The sequence below is a fragment of the Papaver somniferum genome, unplaced genomic scaffold (assembly GCF_003573695.1).
Source record: "Papaver somniferum cultivar HN1 unplaced genomic scaffold, ASM357369v1 unplaced-scaffold_19, whole genome shotgun sequence".
NCBI classification, from domain to species: Eukaryota; Viridiplantae; Streptophyta; class Magnoliopsida; order Ranunculales; family Papaveraceae; genus Papaver; species Papaver somniferum.
In genome coordinates, this window is record NW_020628818.1 from 7291026 (window position 1) to 7301236 (window position 10211).

At 34.0% G+C, this 10211-nt stretch overlaps 1 long non-coding RNA gene across 1 annotated transcript; it reads right to left on the reverse strand.

Moving 5' to 3' along the window:
- Positions 1–1512: 1512 nt before the first annotated feature.
- On the reverse strand, positions 1513–5624 carry LOC113338363. The gene is made up of 3 exons (XR_003354749.1): positions 5363–5624; positions 3511–3579; positions 1513–2013 (listed from the first exon to the last, which is right to left on the reverse strand). It is a non-coding gene; the product is annotated as an uncharacterized LOC113338363 (long non-coding RNA).
- Between the last annotated feature and the right edge of the window lie 4587 nt (positions 5625–10211).

The window sequence follows — 10211 nt, forward strand, 5'->3', positions numbered from 1 at the left end:
GAGTGGGGAATAACATTACCGACAGAGAACCAACAACCAAGCAAAGGAAGTGGATGATTTTTTTAATTTTTTTTTTATAATCTGCCAAATCGGCAGGAACTAACACTAATAAAAGAGTTTACAATGCGTCATGCGCGGGAAAACGAAGTGGCTGTAAAAAAAAAGGAAATGTTGTTTGGTCTAGTTTTCTTATGTCTCTTTAAATGTAAAACATGGAACACTGGTCGCTTTATCAATATTGCTAATAAGGTGTACCACTTGGTACTGCAAAAATTCTTTTTTGAATTTTAGATACCTACTAGGTTAACCAGATGTATAATCTTTCACTTCCAAATATCATACTAGATGGTATTTTATCAAAGTTAAAAAGAAGAAAAAAACGTGACCATTTTCGGTGGCGAATCTACAGTGGCCCCTAAAATTTCTGAAAAAGTGAATTTCGTATGTAAATTTTATGCAGAATCTTCTTAGAGCATCTTCAATGGATTGTGGTGTGTATCCTACGTGGATGGTGCAGTTAGACATCCTTTTAAAAAGTACACTCAAAAACTCCATACAATTTAGGAATTTAAGAAAAAATATCTCCAATGGTAGATGTTTTGTAATCCATTAAGATTTATCTAATAGGTTGAAATATTTCCTTTATTTTAATTTTATGTTCGGATGATCTAACTTTATTTTGATTGGTTAAGATATGTGACTAGGATTTATCACATCCTCCAAAAGAATCTCTAAAACTAGAGGATGGATTAGAGGAAGTGATAATAACTAACTCACTACTGCATCTTCACACCCTCTTTCACATTTATGTTGGAGAAGTTCCTTTTTACAAAAGTGTAAAAATCCTATGTAACCTACAATATTGGAATTTGAGGAACTCCCGCTTGAGATGCTCTTATGTCCCCACTTACTTTACAACAAATTCCCGTATAAAATGGTACGTTTGAAACTGATATCAGATTTGTACTCTTATCCAATTCCGCGCAATACAAAACTACCCAAGTATTAAGAATTACTGGTAGGTACAGTACTTATTTAACCTGTAATAAAGTGATTTTTTTAGGTTTAAAATTCAAATATAATTTATATGAATAATAAACGACTAATTAGTTTTCGACCACATCTGATTCCATTTAGTAAGGTTCTTACTCCAATGATATTCAAGATATTCATTATGTCTTCTTCCGTTACTTAATTTTTTAGTCGCTTTTTTTTTTAATTATTTACTAGTATAGCACACATGCGTGCTGCGCCTGTCTTTCCGTTTGTTATGTAATTTTGTTTTTCCCTGTATTAATTAACGATCATAGTCAACATCGGGTCAATGGTAAATCATATGAATTCTGAAAACTTCTTAAAGATTTACAGAACCATAAACAATCTTTCCCCAATTTTTATCAAAATTTCAATTCAAGTAAATCCAAATACTGTATATATACTGAGTTATCTCCTGTAAGCTCTCACCACTCTTCTTATTCCTCCATCAAAAAATATAACTCTCACTTGGCTTCCTTTGGAATAAGAAACATTTATTATAAAAAAAAAACAACAATAAGTTGAAATTACTCTCATTTTAATGAATCAAAAATTTATACATAATTACATAGCCACTAAAAATTTAAACCGCTCCCCGGAAAATCTCCCTCATCCCCGCTACTAAACCCTTGTGTCTCACTATCATCGTCTTCGACGTCTGTCACAATCTCTAACACTCCACCATCACCAAATCTCCATTATCATCTTAATAATTTACATAACCAGAAACAATTTTTCCCCAATTTTGATCAAAATTTCAATTCAGGTAAATCACTATATTGTATACCTCCCTCTATCCAGGGAATAGGCGATGGCTTTCCTTTCCGTTCCAAGAAAAATTAAACATCAAGGAAACTGTAGACACACACCTGCTCTTGTTTCTCATGGAAATCTTCAATAATTGCTCGTTTCTTCAACTGTAGATGCAAGTAGATAACTTGTGGAGCTTACTTAAGTAACCGCCATTTGAACTGTCAACTGTCAATAACAAATCTATACTTAGAAAGCCAAAAACCAATCCCACAGTCAAAAGAAATCCACAAAACAACTGCAGTTAGTCCTAGAACACTAAATACCGCTGCCTTAACGTAGCTGTGGGGTCCATTGGCTCTGCACAACCCATATTTAGTATCTCGTGCACTTTGTTGAACACAAAATTCAGCCTAAACACACTGCCACCAATTGATGAGAATCTGAAATACCCTAATTATAAACCTTAGTTACCATATTTAGCCACCAAAAATGAAAAGAAGGCATTAACCACAATTAACCAAACAACAAACTAAAATCTAAAAAGAAAATTAACTAAGAGGGGTGTATTGGATCAGGATTTATATGGATAAAAACAGATACTAGTTTACCTGAATCAAGTGGATTTATAAGGTTTCTTAAAAGAATCTTATAGATATATAATTTTGGATTATAATGGATTAAATTTATAAAAACTGAAGATCGTGTTTCCCTTTTGAATAAAAACCCATCAATAATATTGAGGTGCTGGGTGGTGGTGTGTGATATATGTGTTGGTGGCGGTGGTAGTTGTTGTTGGTGGTGGTCGGTGACGATGGTCGACAGTGGTGGTTGTTGGTGGTGGTGTGTCGTGGTGGTGGTTAGTAGCATAGGTGGTGGTGGCTGGTTGTTGGTGGTCGGTGGCGATGGTGGTGCTGGTGTTTGTTGGTGGTGTATGGTGGTGGGGGAAAAAACACAGTATGATGTGATAAAGAAAAGAAAAAAAAATTGTCCATAACAATCCATGTAACTCTTGTAGTTTGGGTTGAGATTATAATGAGATAATAATGTGCATATTTTGCCTACAAATATCCATAACAATCCTTATATATCATTCTCCTCAATTATCCTAAAAAATCTTAAACAAATTGAATACCTAGGATATTTAATGATTCCTAACATATCCTAATTGAATACCTCGGATATTTAATGAATTCTGACATATCCTAATTGAATACCTAAGAGTTTTTAGGATTGTCAGATATCTATCTAAATCTTAATCCAATATACCCATGTAAAACAATGGATGTATAAGCTGTGCCTGACCTCTTCAACCATGGAAGTATAAGCTGCCGTTGAAGAAAGAAAGGTAGAGATCGAACTATGGTGTCTAAAGTGAAAACTAAGATATTCTTGTTATTGGATATTGACAGGAGGTTTATAGAAAGGTCTAGAAAATGAAAACAAAGACAAAGTACAAATGTTAACAGTGAAAGAAAAGAGTCTAAACACCAATACATTGACATTACGTATATTTGTGTGTACTGAAAGGAAAGTATGCATCAACGTCAGTTAGCAAAAACTTAAATTGCCATGAAAAGTTTCAACCATCGCAGACAAAAAAATGAATCCAACCATGTGATTGATTTACAAATTACCTTCGGAATTACACCTAATATATACATTAAAAACAAAGCATGCACCATTTCTATGCTGAAGGAAAAAATGAGAAGTAGTGTTAAATACCTAAGCAGTTTCAAAATCCCGATATAGAATCGAGCTCCACAACAATCTTACCACCATACGTCCCATGACCTGAAAGAGGAAACAATCATAATTGGTTAAAAGTATGATACGTAGTGAGTAATGCTCAGAACCATAAACCGAGTAACCAATATCACGAAGTCACTCATGTAAACTAACTAAGTCATAAAGAGGTTAAAAGGATATATACAACATTGTGCCTATCATTAAGGTCTACACAATAAATCTAAGTGGCACCCCACTACTGATCTCAAGTGTGTTTACGACATTGAGCATGTTAAATTGATTCATTTCTTTGCCAAAATTCAATTCAAAGAAAGCAATAATCAAATTCAAGTTTGCAACTTCTGCCTTCAATTCATATACCAATTTAAACTGTTTCCTACAATAAACTACAAATTCATGTCTAACGATAGATGGACTCAAATTACAACTCAAAATCCAGATTATAAACTAAAGCCCTCATATCAGGAACTGAATTTAATATGCTATCTCATTGTACCTACTTCCTGGGTTCAACGCTCACCTCCATCCTTTTGCAATTTTTGTATAGTTCCTATGCACTGCATTCTCTAATTATTACATTCAAAAAAAAAATTCCTCTTGAATCTGTTAAAAATATTTGTTGCTTCCTATTCATATTATCATGTTTCAATCCAGATGGGATGATTTGGATTGCAAAGAGTGTGCCTGCAACCACAATTAGTGAAGGCTGTGTGCTAAAAGTTTTGGATGTAGTTCCTATGCACTGCATTCTCTACTTTCATAGTTATATTCAAAAAAATCACAAACACTACAAAAATCAAAACCTATCTTCAGATATGTTCACTTTATTATAAACTGCAAACAAATTAACGAATCCTTCTCTTTACAAATAAAATTAATCAACTTCAATCTAGTTATTTACAAAGACAGATACAATAAAGGGAAAACCTATTGAATCAGCTGTTGTGCTGGTGATGAATCTATCTATCTATATTTGCTGTGATGATGTAGAGATAATAAATAAGAAATGGTAAAAGAAGAAGAAGAACAACAGAGAGGCGGCTCTGGACCCCTTCAACCCTTTGAGTTTCAAGTCGCTTGGGAGGAGAAGTGAAAACAACGAAACGGAAACAGTACCAAATTCAAAACTGTAAAAGAAAGATAAGCATTAATGGGTCATTGGAGTTTCAAAAAGGTTATCCTAGCAAACTTTCACATCTTTCTGTATATTTAAATTAAACTTTATCTGTTGATTCATGTCGAAATTTGATTATTTATTTGTCTTGGATCAATTTTAGAAAATACACAATAAGAAGCTTACATGGATGATTCGTATCTTCCATAATTCCTAACAAAATCTCGAGCATCAATGTAATCAAGAAGAGCAGAACACCCGAAATAATTTAAAAAAATAAAACACATTCCCATTTCAATCGTTCCGAAACAACACAAATAGATGAACATAGCACCCTAATCCAAAACTTATTTTCAGTAACATTTCATTGATCAATATAGAATAATTTCATTTCGATCTTCCTAAATTCGATTAGCCGGCTGCCGGTCTTTAGGCATTTATGCAAACAATCAATTCAAAAATTGGATCAATGTCACTATTGTTGTTCATACTATAACCCATAAACCCAACTCAAACATTTGTTCCATTCAAACATCAAGACTACAAAATGAAGCTGGGAAAGTAACAGGTGAAAGAAAAGGATGAATTGAAATTATACTATCAGAAGCAATCTTGATGTAAAATTTTTCTCTAAACTAACCCTAGAATTTGAAATTAAACAATCAAAAGAGATTTTCAGCCACAAATTGGGCCTAGATCATGTCTGATACTTACTTGGGAAGTCTCTTCGAATTTTTTCTTGTTCATCTACTACCACCTTTGTCATGGATGATTGGCGAGAGGGGAAAAAACCCAAATCTTCGTTTTGCTGTATTTTTGTTTCTGTGATAGATTAAGTTGATGGAGGAGAACGAAGAGGAGGGATGTTTTCAAAGATTTTTGTCCTGAATTTCATAGTTAATCGAGGAGAATGAAGGAGATGCTTTCATGGTGAAGTCCCCAATTTCTAAATGAAGAGGAAGAAATTCGTCTTTTCTTTTCCGAATGAAGATATGAAAAAAAAAAAAACAGAACTAGTCATAAAAACCCAAGGTGATCAAACTTGTGGTACAAAAACCCAATTCAAATGTTGGGACAATTAAAACCCCATCTTAAACAAAATTGATACAAAAACTCCCAAATTTTTAAAAAGGTGATAGAAAAACTCCAAATTTCAAAATTGGTTTCATCAAAATTCTTTGGGGTTTTTGTGTTACTTTTATTTTGATGGGGTTTTTGTGTTACTTTTGTTTTGATGGGTTTTTTATGGATCGATAGTGACACCTTTGGGGTTATAACTCGCGGACCGAAAAAAAAATAAGGGAAAAATGGAAGTTAATGTGGATCGCGGGATTCGAGCTCGGAACAGTTCATCACTAAAGTGGAAGTTTTACATATGTAATCTCTGGACATTTTCTTTATTACGTGATTTTACGAAGAAAAATAAAAAAATCCGGAGAGGTATTTTGGTGACCTGAAAAAGCTTTACCAAAATAAGGCTTCACCAAATAATTGGGTCTTTTCGTTATATTAGTATATAAGATGATGACATTGGGTCCATAATGATGGTGGTTGATCATCGCTTTTCCCATTAGGTTTTTAGTTAAGATCTCACAGAATACATTTTGCCCTATTGAACTTTTGTTATGGATTCGCCACCGACCATTTTACTAATGAGGTTTCCAAATGTGGGCGTTTTATTAATTAGAAAACCTCTTAATACAACTTCCGACTTCCCAAAAAAAAATAGAGAATATTTGAACACTTGCTAATGGATTGGTTTGAAAACAGTAACATGGTGATCGATGAAAAGAGTGATGGTATGTGACTTCAATTCGAAATTCATCTGTATCCATTTTTTAACTAATGTAAATAAAAAAAACATAAAAAGAGTGATGGATACAAGGATGAGATGCTCAAGCTTAGTGTGAAAGGACAAATAATCCCACATCGCTATAATCCGTTTAATTAACTTAAATATAATATGGAAGGGCCGCTACACTCATTGTCAATTGGTTTTGAATTGGATGCCCGCAGACTTTAACATGGTATCAGAGCTAAGCCCCAGATCCTGACCTGTGTACGCCGGGTGTAGGCCCAATTACTGGCGGAAGTGTTAACCGATTTTGTCACTTGTACACCCGGGGTGTAGGCCAGTGTCAATACTGGTCGAGGTGTTACCCCCTGATTTAGTCACTCACCTGTGTACACCTGTTACCGATGGACTGGTAACTCGTACGTAAGTCCACGTGTGAGGCCCAGTGACTGGCCTTACACGTGAGGGGGCGTGTGAAAGGACAAATAGTCCCACATCGCTATAATCCGCTTAATTAACTTAAATATAATATGGAAGGACCGCTCCACTCATTGTCAATTGGTTTTGAGTTGGATGCCCGCAGACTTTAACACTTAGTATGTTCGAACAAAAGCCCAAAAGAAGATCACTGAAGACGAAACGCCAAAGTGCCCCAACACCACCCGCCACCGCTGCAATTTTCGCAGGGATACCACCACCATATCCGCAATCTCACTGAAGAAAAATCACATTTTCCCTTTGTGCATTCTTCTTTTATGAGATAAATTAAATTTGTTGTTCGTTCTACGAGCCCAATTTATCTCTAGCAAAAATAACGTTCTATAAATAGGTTCCTAATGCATTTTTATGAGTAACTAATCCGTATGTTTGGAATTCATGCACGTGGAGTTGGATTTCCTCTTGAACTCGGAGGCTCAGAGAGGTGCCCGGCTGTGACGGCAAATAGAAACCGACCATCTAATTATCCTAGGTTGAAACGGAATCTTAATAAAATTTGATTGAATTTGGAAGTTCTTTGCATTATCCCAGTCTGGTGTATACTGGAATGGTTCAGTGCACTGGATCAACAAGGAATCAGAAACTCCATTACTTTGATATTCATTGTGAATTGATGAAGACTATTAGACGTGTTTATATGGGCTCACATATAACATGAAGATTTTTACATAAAAATTAGTAGATATCAAATATATGCATACCAAGAACGGAAGATATTGCAATATATTCTACATCAAGATCAGAACATATCAAAAATATACACACAAAGATGAGAAGATATTGCAATATATTTTACATAGCAAATCTCTTGTATGTTAGGATAACTTGTATATTCTACATATTTGTATATTCTCTTGTATTTTAGGAAGATATTTCAATATATTCTAAATCAAGTTCAGAACATATCAAAGATATACACGTAAAGATGAGAAGATATTGCAATATATTTTACATAACAAATCTCTTGTATTTTAGGATAACTTGTATAATAATTATTTTCATTTATTATTTATATTCTTGTAATCAAATATGTAATTATATATACACGTGAATAAAATCAATGTCTAACCAAGCTGGGAAGACAGGCAAACAAGAGGTGTGTTAATTTTTATGATGGTATAAAAGATCTAGTGAGTAAAAGATCCATAATCCAAGTAAGTATCTCCACTTTTTTGTTTGATCAATTGAAATGGTGACTCCTCCTACTTCTCCAACCAAAAAATTCGATGATTCTTTTTTGGAAACTCCAATCAAACCCAAACCAAAAGTGGCGATTAATGATCCTTATGCGATTCGCCATTCAGATAATACAAGTCTTATTTTGTTCAGTCCTTTCTTGAATGGCGACAATTATGGACTTTGGGCACGTGGAATCACCATGACTCTTTCCTCCAAAGACAAGATTAGTTTTGTGAATGGGACAATTGAGGAACCTAATGATTCAACTTTGTATGCTAGATGGAAAAGATCTACTAATCTTGTTAAGATGGATCACCAGCTCAATAGAGCCAGATATAAAATCTAGTTTTATGTATGTTGATTCGGCATATCAACTCTGGAACGAACAATCTAACGCTCTCAAAAATTTTGAGTTGAAACATGCAATTTCTACTTTAAAAATTGATGGATGTCTGTACTGATGTTTTTCACAAAGATAAAAGCATTATGGGAGGAGATGGACGCAACTTCCATGGGAACGACTCCATGTGTATTTGTGCTGGAAAAGAAATTATTGAACACCTTAACAGAGATAAGGTGATGGAATTTTTGCACGGTCTTGATGAAAAATTTGAAAATGTAAGAAGTTCCATTTTGTTGATGGATCCTATTCCATCAACCAATAAGGTTTACAACCTTGTTCGTCAGGAAGAAAAACAGTTACATATTTCTACATCCTCCAATGTTCAAGTTGAGAGTGCAACACTTTTCAACCAGAAAAGTGAATCAAAGTATTCAAAAGGTCCATCTAACAAGAAACCCAGACCTTTTTGTGACCATTGTGATATGATTGGTCATTCTCGAGAAAAATGTTGGAAGCTAAATGGTTATCCACCGAATCATGTTCCGAAGTCCAAAGAAAGACAAGGGACAATGCTTGCCACATCAAGGAACGAAAAGAATCTTCGACAACAAAAGAGTCGTTCACAACTGATGACTATCAAGAGTATATGAAGGTCAAAGCTTTTATAGCTTCCAAAGGTGGTGATTCTTCTGTTGTTTCATCAGCAAATCTTGCAGGTAAAATTCTAACTACTTTAATTTTGATTCTTCTTTTTCATTAGTAGATCTAAATCTAGCAGGTAGAGTTTTGAGCATATCTAACTAAATTTGGATAGTTGATAGTGGTGCATCAAATCATTGTTGTTATTTACTATCAATGTTTTCATCTTATAAATCTCCACCTAAAAATCTATCTGTTCAATTGCCTGATGGATCTAGTACCCGTGTGAAACACGTAAGGACAATTATATTTTCACTTCTTCTCAAAATAGAAGATGTTTATCACATACCTGATTTTAAATTTAATTTATTATCTATTAGCCAACTCATCAGATCATTTGCTTGTTCTGCGAACTTTTCTTCTAACTTATGTACTTTTCAGGACCATACAAGGAAGATGCAGATTCGTCTAGCTAATCAAGTAGGAGGTCTTTATTATCTTCAACAAAGCTCGATAAATTCAGTTAGAAATAATGAGTCATTTGATTTATAGCATTGGCGTATAGTGCATCCATCCTTGGAACGTCTTAAATTTTTGAGTAGTAATTTTAATTATATTAATTCTAGTTGCACTCACAAGTGTGAGATTTCTCCTATGGAAAAACAATCAAGATTACCTTTTTAATAAAATTAGTATTTCTAGTAAATCTCCTTTTGAGTTAATTCATTGTGATTTATGGGGACCGTTTTCGGTTCCATCTTTAAATGGTCCACGATATTTTATTACCATTTTTGATGATTATACACGATGCACACTTAGGTATTCTTGATGAATTCAAAATCTTAAACAAAAAAATATTTAGATTATTTTTTTTAATTTTGTGATAAATCAGTATAAATACAAAAATGGCACTATCTCGTACGTATCTGGAAAAATCTATAATCCCCAGATTCAAAAATTTCGTTCCGATAATGGAACCGAATTCCTGACAAAGGACTTACAACAATGGTTTCTCCAAAATGTAGTTTTACATCAATGTATTTGTGTATACACTCCACAACAAATGGTGTTGTAGAACGCAAACACCGTCATCTACTTAATGTAGCAAG